This window comes from Myotis brandtii, unplaced genomic scaffold, assembly GCF_000412655.1.
Source record: "Myotis brandtii unplaced genomic scaffold, ASM41265v1 scaffold45, whole genome shotgun sequence".
In the NCBI taxonomy this organism is placed as follows: domain Eukaryota; kingdom Metazoa; phylum Chordata; class Mammalia; order Chiroptera; family Vespertilionidae; genus Myotis; species Myotis brandtii.
Genome location: NW_005367209.1, coordinates 4,234,246 through 4,255,300, shown reverse-complemented (window position 1 = coordinate 4,255,300; position 21,055 = coordinate 4,234,246).

Here is a 21,055-nt window from a genome sequence, read left to right as displayed (position 1 = left end):
CTATATTCCACAAATGAGTGAGATCATGTGGTATTTATCTTTCTCTGACTGGCTTATTTCACTTAGCATAATGCTCTCCAGTTCCATCCATGCTGTGGCAAATGGCAAGAGTTCCTTCTTTTTTACAGCAGCGTAGTATTCCATTGTGTAAATGTACCACAGTTTTCTAATTCATTCATTTGCTGTTGGGCACTTAGGCTGTTTCTAAATCTTAGCTATGGTGAATTGTGCTGCTATGAACATAGGGGTGCATATATCCTTTTTGATTGGTGTTTCTGGTCACATTTTCAGTGGAGATCTGAGCCCCTTCTCATGCCACCTTCAACCCAGCCACAAGCAGTTTTCATCTTATCATGCTTGAGAGACTGAGCTTTCTCTTCTTTCTTTCCTTATTTGTAATGTGATCTTTTAAAGCAACACTTTTGTTAAAAACCCGAAAATATTGGGGGACATTTGCTGCAGCATCTAAAGGGCAGGAATGAAGAGAAAGCGAAAAAGTAATAATAATAATATAAAAAGTATTGAGAAAATCAGTGTGTGGAAATTTCAAAAGTGGCCCTGGCCGGTGTGCTTAGTGGTTAGAGCGTTGGCCCACACACCAAAGGGTCTTGGGTTCGATTCCCTGTCAAGGGCATGTACCTGGGTTGCAGGTTCAATACCCAGCCCCTGTCGGGGCCTGTGTGGGAAGCAACCAATCGATGTATCTCACATCGATGTTTCTTTCCCTCCTTCCCTTCCTCCCTCCTTCTCCCCCTCCCTCCCTCTCTCCCTCCCTCTCTCCCTCCTCTGCCTTTCTCTCTCTGAAAAGCAATAGAAAATATATCCTCATGTGAGGATTAAAAAAAAAAAAATTTTTCCAGAAGTGGAGGAAAGAAACAATCTCTAACATGCCGTATGTCATGCATGCATTTCACTGCATTCATTTAATGGTTATAGTAGTAACCCTGGGAGCTCTGTGCTATCAGAGCACCTATGTGCAGTGGTATAGGTTATTATATAGTATTAATAAGTCACAATGTAGCACTCACTGATCATCCTAAAAATACACCCAGAAATCTTGCACAGACCTAGTGTGGGTTGCTGCTGGTGGTAGGTTGTGTTTGGGGGTGTGCGGGTCTGGATCCTTCCACCCTTCGCCCACCAGCACCACATGAAGTGCCAGCCCTATTAATCCCTTGGAAGCCCCATATCCTGCATTCAACATGAAGGCCATGTAGTAGGTCCTGCTGCAGCTCAGAGTAATTGGGAATTCTCTGTGCCTCACCATTCTGCTCCTTGGGCTGCCAAATGGTGATTTATAAGCTTTTACGCTCTGGTGCTGTTTTGCTGTTTCATGTTGCTATGCCCAAGGCATTTTATATTCAAAGGGAGAAAAGAAGACAGGAGAGAAGTCAATTCTAATTTTAGTGAGGCATGGCATGACTAGTGGCCTTTGGGGAAAGCTAAATGTTAAAAGTATTTGAGTGGCAGTGTCTTATGGTTAAGTCCAATGTCCCATTTTAGAGATGAAAAAATGGAGGCCCAGGCAACTCAAGTGGTTTGTTAAAGTCACAAGGACTGGTCCGTCTCCTGGGTCTTTCTTCTGTACTGGGAGCTTGTGTTCTCTCTGGCCCCGCCAGCAGAAACTCCCTCTGCGAGTTTGGGAAAGTCACACGATGTCTCTGTATGTCCCCCAGATGCCACCTCTGCCATTCTTTGTCCTGCTCTGTGTCCAGGAAGCTAGGACCCCTCCCTTTGCCCCCTAGCTTTCAGCTGATGCCAGGGCGAGGCTGGGGTATTTATTCTTCATGTTCCTTCAGGTAAGGTTATGGTTTTATCAGTGGCTCTGCTCCTGGGGAATAGCCATGGCTCCAGTCCTGTGGCCTCCCTCCATGGCTGTGATCCATGCTGGGTACCAGTCACATGAATCTTCCCTTCCACTCTAAGTCTGAGACTAGGGAAGGCTCCCACTGCCTCTAGTCCTGGGATGGCTCTTCCAGCTATTTCTTCATCCTGTCCACTCCTCTGTATGCAGTCCCTTTATCAAAGTCTTCTCCATTAAAACATCTTAATGGGCTGGGGGCTTCTTGCCAGGCCAGAAAGAGACACTTATGGCAGAGTTTTTCCCTTTGAGAAATGGAGATAAAAACCGTCTACTTGGGGTTTTGACAAGCGTCAAGTAAGGTCATGTGTGTACACATGGTAGGTCTGGCCCAGGTCTGACACCTCTGGGCTGTGTCTTCCTGTGTTCATTCTGAAGGCAGGGCCTCACAAATGAATTCCTTGGTCTAGACATACAGCAGCGAGACACACCACATTCCAGGTTTATACTCCAGGCAGCTGCTAGCACTGATCGGCAAAGGATGCCCTGCCTCTCCGGTCTCCACCTTTTACTTGAAAGACAAACCAGAGTGACTCACTGGTGGCCTAATGCAGCAAAGAAGGGAAACAAGTTCTCAACAAGTGGGGTGTCACCAACTACGCTCCATTTAGGGTTCTGAGCCCAGGAGCCAGGATAGGCCTGGGGGAAAAGACAAATGGGGGAAGTCCACTCCATGGGCCCTGCTCCCCATTCCCCATCTGCTCTGCCAGTCTTCACCCTGTACAGCTGCTTCTCCCTCGGCCTCATCTCTAGAATACTCACCCTCAGTCTTCCAAGGACTTCACCAAAGACAGCCCCACGCCCTTTTATGTCAGTCGATTAAACGCAGTAAAATGCCATTAACATCTATGGATGTTAACCACTCTATCAAGGTGTGGGGAAGACAAAAACGATCAAGACATTGTTATTTCATCTGTGCCAACAAATACCATTGTGATTATCTGTGAAATTACCTGATTAAGATAAACATTCCAATCAGTCTGCTAATCAGAGAGGGCCCTTCTAGTTGGTTCTGGCTGTGCTTTGTTAGTGGTTAAGAGTGTGGACTTTGGAGCAGTGTGGCCTGTGTTCAAAACTCAACTCAACCACATTCTTGCTCTGTGACTTTGAGGAGGTGACTTAACCTCTCTGTCTAGTGTGTGCTGGAATCAACTCGAGAAAACGGATTGTGCATAACTCTTTCCAACTCTGCAGTTACCAATATCAGGTTGGCAGTTTAAAAGCTCCCATGACATAGTGAAGATTTAACCCATAGAAACTGGCAAATGTTGGGACTTTTTTGCCCGGAGAATCAGTTGTCGACAGGTACCAGCACACTACTACCTCTTTCCCTATATTTCTTTGCCTCTAGAACTAAACAGTCCTACTTCATTGGGTTGCTGTGAGGATTAAATGATATTGAAGACATCCCTGTCACATGGTGTTTGCTACATATATATGACTGGGTACAGTAATTATTGTCATAGTTAGTGGAGTTTCTCCTTGTGATTCCTTTGGGTAATGACTCAGCAACTGGGCATTCTAGAAGTTGCAGGCTGCCCTGGCCAAGAGGGATGAAGTTCCTTCCATTTCCCTATCTAGAAACCTCTAAGACGCCGTTTTCTAAAGCAAAACAAAATAAAACAAAACAAAAAAGTCATTCTTTGCTTGGGAATGACTCAGCTTCCTTTGAGGGAGGCACAGCGCTGCTTCCCAGGAATCCACAGTGATCAGTGGAGGAAGGAATAACCCTCCCGATTCCCCACCCCCCACCATCATCAGGCCTCTGGGGAAGGGAGAAGCTTGCTGATTAAGTGCTGACCTGCCAAAACCGCCAGCACAGGTGCCCAACAGTGTCACTCTTGAGAAGCTGGAGTTGAGTTTCTGGGGTTCCTGGGGTTGGGAGGGTTCAGGACATACTGCAGGGTAATAGGAAGGACATGGGGTGAGCAAAAGGTTCCTGCCAAGTTACGGAGAGACACATGATAGCTCAACTGGGAATGGAGAGTCAGGTTTAATATTGTTTCTGCTCCACACTTAATAATTGAGGTCAATGGTTTATCAAGTCGTCACTGAGGGCCACAGGGAGGCCAGGCATCTGAGTGCAGAAAGGCAGCAGTGAAGGCTGAGGCTGCGGGAAATGGAATCAGAGATGAGAGCACTCACCATTACCTGCCGATGTGATGGGGAGGCATTCCAAAGACCTGTGGCCCTTGACTTTCCACTGTGCCCAAACTCTCACTCTTACATTAGCTCCTGGGGAAAATTGGAAACATGTGCCTTCCCAGCAAGTTAAGGCAAAGTTGCCCAAAAGACAAGTCTTCCATTGGTACAGAGGCTCGCAACTGATCAGTTGCCATCTGCAGTCCACATCTGGAAGCAGAATCTAGAAGCTGCACAGTGGATGCGCCTACTCCCTTTAGATGAGATGTGTGTACAAAGCAAAGTGGAAAAAGACTTGATCAAGAGTATGCCTTTGGTGCGGTAGGCAGCCAAAGTAGGGGCCCTAGGAAGTCAGAGGGTGTGTCTTCTCGGGGGAATAAAGTGCTGGGTGCAGGGAGGGCAAAACTAGGCAGGAGCCTGGCCAACATGCAAAATGCAAGCTTAAGGCCACGGTGGGGCCCGCAGGAAGCACGAGGGACACAGCTGCTTGGTGGACCTTTTCCCTCCAGGCTAACTGATGAGTTAGAAGGCCCAACAGGAAAGAAACTTCTGATAGCAAATGGGTCAAAAACGGGAAGGGCACGGGGAGGGCAGTAACCATGATGCAGCTCTGTGGCCTTGTCGGCAGCAGGCAGAGTGTATTTTTGGCTTGTGGATCTCGTGAGCAGAGAGAAATCAGGAAAGGGAAGCTGAGCATTTTAATCCTATGTAGACCATGGACTAATCCTACCCTACTTAGTGCTCCTAACTGAGAAGCTGTGGAGACTTTCTGACAGCCTTAAAACTGCAGACATCAGTAGGTAGATGTCCTGAGCTCAGAGGGAGGTGCATCCATCATCCACTCTGCCTATAACATGTTCCCAACTCTTCCCAAGAAGTATCAGTAATCAGAAGTGCTCATACTAGTGCTTTAATGTAGCTTATATCCTCTCTCTCTCTCTCTTTCTCTCTCAAAATCCCACCCTTCCTCTCTGAAGGACATATGTCATTGGACCAGAGGTTTTGAATCTTCTAGAAATCACTTTAGCATGCAGGAGAGAAGCAATCTTTCCTCCACCAAGTAAATATCTATTGGGCACACTAAATGTTGGGCATATGCCTCACACTGGGAAGCAGTGATGAGGGGCAAGACCCAGAGGGGTTTCCTCCTATTTGTAGTACCTTGTGTCTGGCTTTTCCAGTAGACTTTAGAACTCGTCATCATAACTCCCTGAACACACCTCCTTCTGTTTTTCTCCCTTGCGCTCTTAAAAGCAAAGTAAATTCAAATCCAAGGTGTGGGGTATAGAAGTTTCTTTTCTAGGGATTCAGGCTGTATTTTTTGCCCCTAAATGTGGCCTGCCACCCACTCCACTTTGAATCAACACCTAGGAAATATTATTTTGTCATCTGTGAAATGATGAAATCTCATGGATCATGCCTATGAGATCATATGAGGAATCAATGAAACAATGCATAGAAAAGTACTTATATAGTGCTTGGCACTTAGAAAGCACTTAGTAAATTTTAGCTGTTACTGTTATTATTGTTGTCAATGTAATTTAAAACTGACCAGAAATGTATTGGGTATTGGTTTGGGACAACAAAGTCAGGGACCCGTTCATACATATATTGCTGAAGGTCTGAAGAAAGGTAACTTCCTTCTAATTTGCTTATTCCTGATAGACAGGTCTATTCACACTTCAAACTGGATTCCTGACAGATTTCAGTGAATATTCAGCTTTTAGTTTTCTTTCACAAATCTACCTCACATGCCTGTGTTGGAAGGTGAAGATGGTATCGTTTTCATTTTGAGAGAAAGAAAAGAAGAGTGAGAATGTGCAAAGGAACAAATGGATTTATTTCGGTGAACAATGTTTTCTCTTGGTCTTATAACCTGTGGCAAGATTTTTATGTCATTATAGAATTTTCAGTTGTTTTTTCTTTTTCCTTTTAAAGTGTACCTTCAGAGGAAACAAACCTTTCTATTGACATTGAACATGAGTCATAAAAGAAGTGCTTTCCTTTTGAGGGATTTTTTTAGTTTTTTTCCCCATTGAGTTTTAGCAACAGGAAAATATGGACTTGAAGCATCCACAGGGATATGATAAAATGGAAACATACGTCCCCTGTTTATCCATTACTGCAGAGCATGAGAAAACTCACAAATCACTCATAGACTTTCTAGAAAGTCTGAATCTCAAATAGCCTCTTGCTCCCTTTGTTTTCCTAAAACCAAATGGGTATTAGTGTTTCAAAAAAGTGAGGTTGATAAAAAGCAGTTGATGGAAGGCCCATATTGAACATGGGTCAATTATTTTTATTGCAGAAACACTAGAGAGTGGATGAGAGACGAATCCATGTGCCCGGAAGCCCGCCTGCACCTGCACATGTTCCTTGGCCTGCACTGCCAAAGAGGCCAGCATGCTGGCAATTGATTGGAAATCCCTCCTCACCTTCTTTCAACCATGGTCACATTTGTGCAAATGCAAATTAGCAGCTGGGCATAGTCAATAACATATGAGGTAAAGATATTTATCAACCCTTTGGGAAATTAGGTGTCTTGCCCAACTTTGTTGAGAATACTACATGCAAACCAACTTTTAGAATCATTCAGCCGTTCCTTCAGGGTCTTTGAATATATTTTGACAAGTCAAAAATTCTGTTTGTATCCTCAGCACCTACACCATCAGTTAATGTTGAGTAGAGACATGACAAACACTGCAGGATGAAGGGGGTTCCATCAGTAGCACAGGTACCCAATTACGTTCGGGTGCTCAGCTGTCATGGCCAAGATGCCTGCCTTCAGTTAAAGTAGTTGTCCCCTGAGGAGGTAAAACAATTTGGCTTCCCTGGCCCTCTATTTCCTCCAAGGGATTGGACATTATCTGGTTATTTCCAGTTCAGTGAAGGAGAGAGGTCAAAGCCATGTTTTGTTGCCAAGGGATTTCTTTTCTTCTGTGTAAGATAACTGGTTTTTAGGATCCCCCCCCCTTTTTTTTTTGTTTTTCTCCTGTTATTCCTTCTTTTTCATCGTTTTTTACTTATAGTTGCCCACCAGAAAATATATGAAGGAAAGGGAAAAACACATTTCCTGCCCTAATTCTGTCTTTAGTGTATTCCCCAAAAGATCTCATTGTAGAAAGGCTATTCAGATGCTCGATTCCTTGTGGGTTTCTTTCTTTCTTTTTTTTTTTTTCTCTCTCTGACTTACATTTTCATGTTTATTTCAACTTCGGCTATAATTTCTTTTACTCTCCCAGATAAGGTGAAGAATAATACTAATATATGTTCTTTTAGCTGGGCATTACCCAAAAGCACCCAGTTTCCCCTCAGATGTCTTGCTCCAGCCACCTTGCAGCATGGCTATTTTAACTATTTCATGGGACTATTAATCATGTACCTACAGGAAATAGATAAACCTTGAGACAATTTAGCTCAGCAAATGTTTACTCATCATCTCCCATGTGCCTGGCTCTGATGCTAGGTGTATGGAGGGTGCAAAGATGTGTATGGCAGAGGCTCTGATGGAGGAGGCAGGAGAAGCTGAGTGAGAATTTACTTTTGCACAAGGTTAAGGTAAGAAAGGCCCAAAGTGCTTAGAGGATTTAAGCAAGGAAGAGATTATGTATATATGTGGAGGTGATATGTTTGTCAAGGTCTTTGGGGTTTAACAAAGTAAAGTCTTTTCATACCCTTGAATACTGGGTACAGCATTCAAATCTCCCGCTCTTGGCCATGGAGTGTCATGGAAGGCTTGTACGCCAGGAAACCATGGCCCCACTGGTGCTCTGTGGAAGATGAGTCTGGCAGGAGTATTCACGGTGGTTGGTAGATGGGGAGCAGGGGGATGGGACCTGAAAGGAGCCTTCTCGGAGTCCTGCTCCTGGTTGTAATGCTTCTTTGCCAATCCCCAGTCCGTGTGGTTGGAGCAGCTCACAGCTATAAAAACGTGTTGACCCAAGAGGTTTAATATTAACCAAAGTTATAGTCAAAGTCAATTTGGAGGATTCAAGAAAAAATCTGATGCTAATAGAGAAATAGAAGTCAATATTTGTAATGTGAGTCACAGGCTGGAAATAGAAAAGTAAAACACATCACTGCTGCAGCTCCCCGAGGGCTGTGGGTTCCCCAGGGCAGCAGATCTGTGAACCACGCTTGACTACCCTCTAGGGCTATTTTAACATTTCCTCTGGCCCCTTCCTCTAATTCCTAAATTCCAGAGCATGATATTCTAGTGGAATTTACCAGATAGCCAACCCCGATGAAGTCATGGCTTGTTTTGAGAGGGTCAATGGAAAAAGATTTTTCCTCCCAGCTGTGTGTAACCTTTCTCTCTAGTGATGTGACATGGAACTAACTTATCATGATTTTATTTTGTAGTCCACACTTCATTCCATAGTGGTTATCATTGTTTAAGTCCTAATCTCTGTCTGTTGCCTATTTTGGGAAGTGAAGAGAAGATACAGGAAACAAATATATTCTGATATTTTAATATATATTTCATATGTATTTTTATAGAATAATACATATTTTTGTTTTATCAAAGGTTTGCTATATTAACACCAAAAAGGGAGGATGTTTTCCATTGAAGAGGACAGACAGATTGAGAAGCTCCTGGAATTTTTATTAATTAAATATATTTTATTGATTTTTTACAGAGAGGAAGGGAGAGGGATAGAGAGAAACATCGATGAGAGAGAAACATCCATCGATCAGCTGCCTCCTGCACACCCCGTACTGGGGATGTGCCCGCAATCAAGGTACATACCCTTGACCAGAATCCAACCTGGGACCCTTCAGTCCGCAGGCCGATGCTCTATCCACTGAGCCAAACTGGTTAGGGCTGAAATCTTTTTGATAAGATGATCTTTCTGAGCATTGATCTGGATTTATTCTGGCTCTAATATTAATCCCAGACTGAGGCTTGAATGTGCTTTACTGAGAAAGTTTGGAAAACTAGAGGATTAATGAGGATAGAGGAAAAGGAGAGCATAATTCACATATATGTGAGTGAGATGTAGCAAGCATACCCTCTGAATAGACATTACTTTCTTAACACAGTGCCTTAGCCAGTTCATGGTATGTAATATGCAACAAGAAAGACTAAAATTAGCTGCACTTTATCCAATATATTGGAGCGTCTTGGAGCCAGATAGCATCTTATCACTAGTGCCCACAGGAAGAACAACTCATTCAAAACTGAGTCTTCAAGGGCTACAGTGGGTTTGATTATAGTCTAATATTCCAGCCCAGACTGTCCTTAAAATGAATCCTCTGGAAGGCTTGAGAAATAAATGTGTTATACTCTTACTGTCCTGCTTCCTTTTTATTCAGTTTGCAGGAAGTTATAAAGGTCAGCTTGGACAATATCTGCTTCAGTGACGTGCTTATGTTAGCTGGTTATGAGATTAAAGATGATCAGACAAGGAAGAAACAGCAAATGGTGATGATGGATGGGGCCAGGGCAGCGTTAACTGGCAATTGATGACCAAAGCTGGGCAAGTAGTTTCAATGCTCTATCTCTGAGTTAAACATTTTTTCCTTCTTCCTATCCAGACCTGGTCAAGATTGGGTGGTTCATCATAAGTCACCGATCCCTGACCCAACATCTGCTTCTTCATCAGCACGACGGTCATAACCACATCTCACTCCCAGCATGTTTAGAGAACTAATTAACGCTTATGAGGTGTTTTGAGATCACTGATAAAAGGCACTCTACCTGCCCAGGGTGTTATTATATTATTTTATTTTCCTCTTCATGGTCAGGATTGAGCCAGTGATAATCTAGAAATGAGACAAATTTGTTAAATGTGTAGTGTGAAGGCCATCTGAACAATTGGATTTCTATTGGACTAGACATTGCACTTGAACTATATATATAAGAAGAGATGCTGAGCTATGCTTGGGAAGTCTCAAGTGCTTTCAGATTTGACTATCAGGTTACATTTCATGACTCTTCTTAGACCTCCTTTGAAATGGTAAATCATTAAGAGTACAGCATCTGCACACATTGCCCATAAAAATGAACTTAGTACTTGGCTTCAGAAATGCCCAAACTACACCTGACCTTGTGCAGATTTGTTTCTGTTCCCCTAGAACAGTGGTTCTCAACCTTCCTAGTGCCGCGACCCTTTAATACAGTTCCTCATGTTGTGGTGACCCCCAATTTCATTGTTACAAATTGAACATAATTAAAGCATAGTGATTAATCACAAAACAATATTTAATTATATATGTGTTTTCTGATGGTCTTAGGCGACCCCTGTGAAAGGGTCGTTTGACCCCCAAAGGGGTTGCGACCCACAGGTTGAGAACCGCTGCCCTAGAAGATTGTGTGACAGTCATTCAAATCCTCCAGGATAGGATCCTCCTCTTACAAAACTCAGAATGATGATGCCTGTGAGGTGAAGATTAAGAGGGCTTTTTTCCCTCCAAAGAAGGGGCACTGGCCTGAAAAGCTTGATGGTTATGATAGGATACTTCCATCAGATGTTTCGAAAGAAAGGTGGAGATGACCAAAGGGCAGGAGGTCACTTATGTAATAAGATCCATGTGAGACATTAATTAGAATGGAATGCTGAAGGAGAATGCATATGTCCTGACCATGTAATTCCCATTAAAATTGCTCTAAGTTGATCTTCATCTTCCTTGAGATTTTCCAAAAGACCACATCCCACCTCCTCTGGAATTCTTTATAAGTTCATGGAGCTAAAGCTCATGGGATGAAATGAATACAAAATGTTATCTTTCTTTACATTTTTTCCTGGGGATATAGTTTATCCTTATTTCACTATATTCCTATCATGGTGTGTGACCCTTAGGAACCACTGTGCCATGTGAACTGGTATAGAGGAGTCATGTGTCTTTGAGTAAAATATGAATGATATTTATATGCAGTATAGATTTGTCTCTATGTGCAGATTGGCATATTATTTTAAGATAATATTTGTGTTTTCCTTGATGCCACATCCTGTTTTTTTTTTATTGTCCTGTAATACTTACCCAATCACAACTTCTCAACCAAAGTCTGAAGTTGCGTACAAAGTATATGACCTTTTACTCACTTGGATATACAAAAAGCATCCTATGGGGTGTGTCTATCACGGCCCTTCTCAGTAGAGAGCAAAGATCATTTCTTGGAATTTGGCCTAAGGTTGAAGGGGGAGGGAACAGGGACAAAGGCTCAGTGTCAAGGTGGGACCAAATGCATACATTCTAATCAGTTTTCATTTTCCATTCTGCATCTCCCCCCCCACCCCATGCAACATGCCACATAGGTATTTGAACCAAGAGGAAGACTTTAGGAAAAGGACAGGTAGTACAGGTTAACTGTGAAGATCCTGGAACAGGGCAGGGACATACAGAGCCAATGAAAATAACACTTAAACTCTGAGCTAAGAGAGTAAGTTGAGTAAGACCCAATGGCACATGGTCATACAAATGTCTCCAGGGTGATCCAGACCGAAGATCAGGGCTAGAGATAGGGAGGGAGGACGGGGTCACTTCTCACCACAGTTCTATTAGGAAATGGTCTAGAGGTCCTTGGAAATCAATAGCTCCCAGCTCCCCCTCTGCTGCATGAACAGTGTATGTGCCACGAGCAAGTACACTTGAGTATGCTCCAGGCCATGGCTTGAGTGGGTTCAGATTAGCTAAGGCATATTAGTTAGGTGCCTGGTCTGGTACTGAGAGAAACAGAGATGGGGCCAGGCAAGAATTTAGGGGCCACCTTACATATCAGCCTTACAGAGAGCAGCAGTTTCTAGTGGTCCAAACCACAGGGTCTACAGAGACAACAGCTCACAACTTCTCCCAAGTCTGTCCATGTTTGCTACCTCCCCCATCAAAAGGGGGGGAATCTGTTTCCTCACCACTGTAGTCTGGGCTGACCTGGGGATTTGCTCTGATCAGTTCCATGCTGCAGAAGGCATATTCTGAAACTTCCAAACTCAGGCTTTAAGAGACTTTATAATTTTACCTTTAAGTCTCCCAATTCTAAAAACGGCCAGACTATCCTGCTGGAGGGTAAGAGAGAGCAGGTGGAGACAGAAGCCCTGGAGGATGAGAAACCATATGGAGGTCCTGTGAGGAGAGGCCGAGAGGAGGAGAACTAAGGTGACCCAGCAGACATTTAGCATCAGGCCCTCTTGGGTCCTCCAGCCTAGCCCAGCCAACAGCTGAGTGCAGCTGCATGAATGAGTCCAGCCACATCACATGAAGCAGAGACAAGCTGTCCCCTTAAGCCCTGCCTGAATTCCTAACCCACAGAATCATGAGCAATAAAATGATGGCCCTATTATACCACTATGTAACACACAGCCGTGGGTTCCTGCAACAGTGTCCGAGTGGCCCTGGAAACTCAGGCAGGATTTAAGATTTGTAACCTCTCGCATGAGTTGAGTGAGGTTTGGAAGTGGGAGATTTAGGCAGAAATGTGCCAGCAGTGTGGTGTTCCTGGTTTATAATGAGATCCCAGAGTTCCCAAAGTACAGCTCTTTGTGGAGAAGACTGGCAAATCCAGAGTATAAAGGCATAAGAAGCCTTTAATAAAATTGTGTAGTGCTGCCGAAACCGGTTTGGCTCAGTGGATAGAGCGTCGGCCTGCGGACTGAGGGGTCCCGGGTTCGATTCCGGTCGGGGGCATGTACCTGGGTTGCGGGCACATCCCCAGTAGGAGATGTGCAGGAGGCAGCTGATCGATGTTTCTCTCTCATCAATGTTTCTAGCTCTCTATCTCTCTCCCTTCCTCTCTGTAAAAAATCAATAAAATATATATATATTTAAAAAATTGTGTAGTGCTATGGAGGTCAAGGCATTCATCCTCCCTCTTTGCTGTTGATGAAATTTCTAATAGGCCACCTGTCTTGGCCACAGCTGGTGAGGGTGACTGTGCAGACTGGGGAGCTAGTGGGGTAATCTCAACCAGCTAGTGCTTTTCAGAAAACCAGCTCATGTGCCCACTATTCAGTTGAAAGTTGAAGAGAAGCCCATCCCTACCAACCAGACAGTAAGGAAGGTTTGGGGCTAGACAACTTGGCTAGTACCTTGAGAGACAAAAAGATAAATAAGACATAAGTCATTTGCAAAAAAGTCCACCATCTTGGGTTGTGCTTTTATTATTTGTCTTCCTCTCAAAGCTTCTCATGGTGTTAATGCTAATCAGATCTCTCTAGCCAGAGCATGCCAGGGTGATGGGATGGGAAAGCCATTCCAGGTTCTGCTGACCTCTGGGACAGGAATTCAAACCCAAGTGCAGACCCTCCAGCCCTGTTTACCAGCATAAGAGGGCACAGAGCCACATGGGTTTGCATGTAATTCTGATTCCCACAGATTTATCCTCAGTGTCTCAGTGGATATGAAAATACCTAAATATTCAGCAAGAATCTAGTGAATCTCTATTATATGAGCCCCAAGCTAAGCCAATTGTGGGAGGATAGAGAAGTCTTCTTGACATGTTGGCCTGGGCACAGGATGGTAGCTCTTAATTTGTTTTTGTTGTGTGTGCCGTTTCTAATAGGTTTTGTTATCTCCATGCTTTGTGTTGAATTTCTCAGAGGTGTGGAGAAGTTGAGGCAAGAGTAAAAATCATATCATGAATTTAATCATGAAAGAGCAGGATCTTGGTAAGAGAGCAAAGGAAGGAGGTGGAACAATAGGTTATCTACAAGCCATTCCCTCCTACTACTCTTTCACTGAAACCATGAAGAATGAGTCCAAGCTTAACACCCTTTCATGTCCTCTATCTTGTATTTGTGCACGTGGCATTTGGGGGTTATAAAGGTGTTGTCATTGAGTTCACCATTGTTCCCTTAGAACTCTTAGTGCAATTCTATTAAGTCCTGATTTAACCCATGAAACAGCACCATAGATTAGGAACAATTTGCTTTCCTGGTATTACTGGGGCAGACTTTACTCAGATTAAAAATGGTTAAAGTTCCAAGGGAACCACTAATTCTCTTTTGATGGGAAAAGCCCTCTTAATCTGACATTTCCTCACATTCCACCCATACTTTATGCTGGGGGAACTAGGAGATTTCCGGGTCTATGATATATGACTTAATGATTTGTGGAAGGCAAGAATGTTAACTTAGTTGATTACTCAAAAGTGACTGATAAGGTATCAGACAGGTTAATTTGCTGCTTTTCTAACCTCTCCCAGAGGACTTGAGCCAAAGCCTCCTTCTCCGTAGTTCATCTTTATTGAACTCCGCATGGAAGGTTATGCACTTAGGAAGGGGACAAGCATTGTGTTCCTTGTGTTTTCATTTGCTCCATCCTTTCATTCTAGGGCGATAAGCCTTTATTGGTGATAACCGAATCCTCTCCTCAGCAACCAATGGTGATGTCACAATTGGAATATTTTTGCTTCATAGAAAAAGAACCCTGTTTACATTGAGCAATAGGGTTTAGCAATAGGAGTAAAGAGTAAGGCATTCTACATTCTAGACTTCATTCCAATACCAACTGTTATCAGGGAGATAAACATCCAGGGATCCTGTGATCTAAAGGTTGCTTTTGCCTCATGACCTTTAGCTCTTTACAGCCATTTCCTCTGTTGAATTCTAGAACCCCAGACCTAGAAGTATCCCGAAAGGAGCAGCTGGCCATTCCTTTTTCCTGCAGAGGTTTAGAAATATCCTGCTTAGCCTAGTCTGGAAAGCCTGTCTTATATGTATTCTTGAGAAGGTGATAACTCTTTGAAATGAGCCAATGAGGAGTTAATCCTTTATAAACACTTATTTCAGGAAATGATAAGGTTAAAATAAAAAAGTTTAAAAGTGAATTATAAATGGAGATGGTCTCAATTGCATCCTCAACTACTTGGCATTTAATATTCCAAAGGATGTTTCTAAATAATAAAATACCCTTTGGGAGGACATATAAAATTCCACAATATGATTCAATCTCATATTGGATTTTTTTAAAATATACCAACAATAAGATATAAATACATCTTATATTTATAGTAGCATATACATTTATAGAAGATAAACATTCAAGAGTATTTTAACTTAGACCCTCCATGAATGTTCATACAATTAAAAATGACCTACATTTTCATCTCTTTTGCGCAGGTTTGATTACAATTTATTACTATTAAACCACAAGTGCACCTGCATACTTTTACTTTTTTATTAGGAACACAGGGTATTTTTTATTTACTTAAATGAGTGAGATACTTATGACAAGTGAATAGAGGCTTCACATGTGGATTGAGTAGGAAGTAACATTTATTTAAGTGTTATCACCTAAAACATTATGTTATTAATATTACAACAGGTACAACAATGCCTTCACATTGAAGACCAGGGAAAAGTTGGGCAGAGTTTGGAAACAGTGGTGGTCCTAAAAAAAAGAAATGACAAATATTTAGCATCAAGTTGTGTAGACTTCAGTAAGAATTGTATTGTAATTCTGTACATTAAGCAAATATTATTCAATTTAGCTATAACCTATGGACACAGACAATAGTGTGGTGAAGGCCTCAGGGGAAGGTGGGGGGGGAGGAGGTCAATGGGGGAAATAGTAGGGGGACATCTGTAAATAACAATAGTGTGGTGAAGGCCTCAGGGGAAGGTGGGGGGGCGAGGAAGAGGTCAATGGGGGAAATAGTAGGGGAACATCTGTAAATATTAATTTATATTTCAACAATAAAGATAAATTTAAAAAGAAAAAATGATAATCATCAGATAATTCATTGATTAAGTCTTTGTAACCTAGTTTCCTTCTAGTTTCAGAGTCTAGAAGCAGTCTATACAGACAAGACAGCCTCTGGAGATGTGTGCGTTAAGTATACCATCCACATGTCACCAAGTAAAGGAGACTTTCATTCCTATTGCCTTATACATGCACTGAGGACTTTCCAACAGGGTGACATATGCAGGGCTTCTAACTCACTTAGTAGAATTGCCCTTGGTCCAAGCTGCAGAATTATCCTACAGTACAATTTTGCTATTGACAAAGGTAGAGAAGAAATGGTCAATAAAAGTACATTTCCAACTATCCCAAACTGCATTATAGTGAGAATGACCCACAGAATGCCTTGCTTCTGTAGAGTCCTAATTTTCTAAGGCAAATAGTGTTAAGTATTAGCATTTCACTATTCAGTGATTATTAAGAAATGAATTCTCTCAACCCTTGGGCTTCTTGGAAGCAATCACTCTGCAGTGTAGATTAGATAGAGAGCTATAGAACAGAACGCCACTGACATCATAATATTTACGGTGCCCTTACATGGGTGGAGGGAGGAGGGAGAATGGAGGAGGGTGCTCAAGCTGCAGCGACAAGTCAGGCTAAGGAAAAACATTGCAGAGAAGTAGGGAAGGAGAGACCAGCGGTAGGAAAGAGCAGCCAGGGGATGGAAGGGCAGTGCATGTGGTACTCAGGGCATGGATCTCTCAGCCAGCCTAGCTAAGGTTCAAAAACTAGCTCTGCAACCTCCTGGTTATGTGACTTTAGTATGTTACTTAACCTTTCTGATTCTCAACTCTCACCTTTAAAAAATTTGATAATAGTATTGCTTTCAGAGTCATAAAGATTTAATGGCATAATGTGTGAATCATTTAGCATAGCACCTAAGACAAACTCAATAAACAGCAGGTGTTATGTCAAAAACTGTATTATTAATATTATTATTATTTTTTTTAAAAGCTGCCCCTGTGATAAAATGCATATATGCCCCCAAAAGAGTTCTATAAAATGAAGCTATTTTGATCCAAGGTGACATATATGACGCTATGTTCATTTTAAGAGCAATTCCTATTTACTCACTTATTTAACCAGTATCAATTTCTCAACCACATCATTACAGGCACTGTTCCAGTCATTTGAAATATAAAAATAAAGTAAGAATTCTAGTCCTCAAGGAGCACCCAGTCCACAAGGGAGACAGCCACATAGATAATTACAATAAAATATAGGAAGGCAAGTAAGTTTGCTATGGCAACTCTAAGGTAGGGATGGCAACCTGAAAGCAAGGTGACTAACTTAGACTGTGGGAGTCATGAAAGCCTGCCTGGAGGCAGCACCCAATTTGGGTCTTGTAAGATTAGTGGAAGTTTTCCAGACTGCCAAACAATGAAAGAATATTCCAGTTAACGGGACAGCATCAGCAAAATGACCAAGGTATGACTCTGCCTAGTGTTTCATGAATGTGGGGCAAGAAACTGTGAGAGATGAGGCTGGAGAATTACATATAACAAGTTTCAGACCTGGGAAAAGGAGGGTGGAGGGAAGCAAAATGTGAAGATGAAGAATCGATGGAAGTAATTGATGTGAGCCTGGAAGAAATTCAATGATGAGCAGAGAAGAACTGATCAGCGCAAAAGTGATTGTGTCTTGCCTTAACAGAAGGAGAAATACCTCATCATGTAAGAATGCAGAGGAAGAAGGAAGTAAAGATGGGTGTGGATGAAGATAAGCTTATAAGATAGTGGAAGATAGAAGGAGTTCACCTAGGAGAGCTGCTCTAATTTTAATGTAATAGTTGCAGATTATCTATTGAGGCTTGAAATGTGGACTGGATTGAACTGGAGATTTGAGGAGGGGGTAAAAGTCCGGAGTGGCTCAAGGAACTGATCAACTGTAAATGAATGAATTGTTGAATTGTGCAAGGGCCCAGTGGAGGTTAATACACGGTCTGTGTGGTGGCATCAGTTTGCATGACTGCGTTACTCTCTTTGGTCATGTGCAGCTTTCCAGGTTTAGGAAGAATAAGGGCAAATGATGCAGTAATTTATGGAAAGAAAGGAAAAAAAGGAGCACAAGGGATGTATTTGTAAGAGAAGAGTTGGAATGATCATATAGAAGATCCAGGCTACATACACAAAGACAAGAGGTCAGGAGACAGTGGAGACATCAAGGATGGAGGCATTAAAAGCTCTGCGTTACTCTCTTTGGTCATGTGCAGCTTTCCAGGTTTAGGAAGAATAAGGGCAAATGATGCAGTAATTTATGGAAAGAAAGGAAAAAAAGGAGCACAAGGGATGTATTTGTAAGAGAAGAGTTGGAATGATCATATAGAAGATACAGGCTACATACACAAAGACAAGAGGTCAGGAGACAGTGGAGACATCAAGGATGGAGGCATTAAAAGATCAAGGATCGGCACAGGTACAACAGAGAGACTTGGAAGGACAGGAAGTCAGGGAATAAGAAATCAATAAAATATATTTAAAAAAAAAAAGATCAAGGATCGGCACAGGTAGAACAGAGAGACTTGGAAGGACAGGAAGTCAGGGAATAGGAGATTAGGACTTAACATCTCTGATACATAGCAGTTCTGGGTAGTGGCCAAGTCTAGGGTGTGGATCTTGGAGTGGTGAGCTGTAGTGGAATGGAAGTAAAGTTCATTTTTATTTTTTTAAAAATAGTTAAGAAAATTGGGAAGGCAGGTATTGGATGGGCTGGCTATATGGATATTATAGACCCATGGTCGGCAAACTGCGGCTCGAGAGCCACATGTGGCTCTTTGGCCCCTTGAGTGTGGCTCTTCCTAAGCCTTAGGAGTACCCTAATTAAGTTAATAACAATGTACCTACCTATATAGTTTAAGTTTAAAAAATTTGCCTCTCAAATGAAATTTCAATCGTTGTACTGTTGATATTTGGCTCTGCTGACTAATGAGTTGGCCGACCACTGTTATAGACGGATCACAAGAGGTAGATTGGTGATGATGGTTATAATTCAAATGCCATCTCTACCAAATGATGGGATAGACTTGATCACAAATGACAATGATAAGGGCAGGGAGATAGAGATATAGAGTCAGACTTCAGAGGGATGCGCTATTTTGGGGCAAGGGTAAGAAGTAGTTTTGGAGCCATGAAAAGGCTACCCATCATGATGACATAGCACAAGGCATCTGGAAAATGGGACACAGGACTGGGAAGTTTAAATGGAGAATGGAGAGAAGAGGAGTACTGGCCAGAGGAGACAGTCTGGATGTGCTGGGGAAGAAAACAGCTGGGGGCTAGAGAGTTGAAGACCAGCAGATCAACATCGCCTGGTGCTTGTTAGAAATGCAGGATCTCAGGCCCCATCCCAGACCCACTGAATCAAAATCAGCATACTAATAAGGTAATCTGTGTACCAATTAAAATTCTAGAAGCACTCCCCTAAAAATAGACATGATGATTACAGATGGGAAAGGGAAGAGTGACTATAAATTGTTTCCCATGATCCCAACTCTCTGTCCATGCTCACATGAGAAATTAAGCTTTTTCAAGGATAAGAAAATGGTCCTCTCAACTCAGGATGTCAAAGTACCATAAATATATCAGTTTTAATTCCCTGTAGGCCTAATGAACCAGTTCCTATCTTATATTCATTTATGCAAGGTGAAAAAGTGTCGGCAACCAATAGATTTCTTACCTTAATTTCAGAGAGAGAAAGAGAGAACAACAAAAAGCAATTGCCTATGGTTACATTGCTTTCAGACATGAAGTTGGTGGAGGAGCCAGGAGACAGAGCCAGGGCTCAGACTTCTCCACCACTGTGTGTTCTAAGCATCGAACCACACTTCCTCCTCAGCCGGTCTCTCCTGGCCAGAAAGCCAAGAAGAAATGATGCCAGGGAACCGGTAATTGTATAGCTTTTCCAGTGGACTGCTCCAGATACACATAACGGACATGTCAAAGCCTGCTCTCCCCTCCGAACATTCAGCAGTGACCAAAGGGGCTGGAGGAAGTGGGAGAAATACCATGAAAAATCCTGGGCTGCACCTCAGAGACTAATAAATAATTACTAATGGGAAAGAAAACAGAGGAAAGAGAAAAAGCAAAGTAGCAGGCAAGACAAGCAGAGTGGATTCTGGCCCACAAGAGAGGAACAAACTGGAGGTTAAATGCAATCGAAAAAATATCCAACACACCAAGTGAAGTGACCCAAAGACAGCAAAAGACAGAGAGTAAAGCTCGTCAGGGAAACTTTCTGTTCTCACATTTGATCCCTCTGCTCACAACATTGCAGTGACTTATTGAAGCTTAGAATTCGACTGCTAAATCGTTCAGCATGTGAGATTTGTCCCAAGTTAAATGGATCGCTTTCCCTTGTAGGTTTTTGGATACTGGCTATTTTTAAGGAGAGACTTGGTGGGTTTTTGTTAAATTATTGATGCAAGGGAGACTTTAACCCAGGCCATAGGAATGACCGAATGGAGAAGCATGTGCAGGTGCCATACTGTAATTTGTCCACCTCTTAAATTATGTAGCATATGTATCACAATATATTGAATTTAAAACCTGAAGTATGACATTCAGTAAATAATTCATACTGGCTCTTTCATTAAGTGTGAGCTGAGGCTTAGGATAATGATATCCAATTTACTGAGGCATCATTTAAATACAGATATGAAAAAGGGAATTTCTTTAGCTCTTTTGCAGATGACATGCATGGCTGTGCAAAAAACTAGAACTGAATTACACACACACACATACACACACACACACGCCTTCCTCAGAAATAACTCAAGATAAAAATCAAAAAATGCATTACCTTTTTAAAAAATATGCATTTGTTCACCCTTCTCCTATCTACCAATTTCTTTAAGATACATAACTGAAAGGTGATTATCTCACTAAGAATACTATTTTCTCCTCACAGAAGACTTTGATACTGAGAAACATGCCTGGGATTTTAGGGATAACTCTGATTCATACAGTAAATATATATAAAGCCCCTTCTCTAAGTCCTAATTCTCCAAGTCCTATAGGGAACCCACAGCACAGAGATAAATCTCTGTTCCCAGGCCACTTGTGATCCAGTTTTGGGAGACTTTGCATGCACATTTGAAAGTTGAAACAACCGTGCAAAACAACCATCCATGCAAACATTTCAGGCAACATGCATCTTGGCTTCCAGTGGCTGGTACTGCCAAAACATGTCTTATGATTTTGCAGAAAGGAAGGAACTTGGGCTGATGTGACTACAAACATTTGAGCTAGAAAACTTGCGTGGAAGTTATTGCCCCTTCTCACTGCTTCTTACATCTACTGTTATATTGTTTCTTCTAACATTTTTATTTTATAAGCTGAAAAGCCATTATTTCAAATCCATACTCCTTTTAAAATT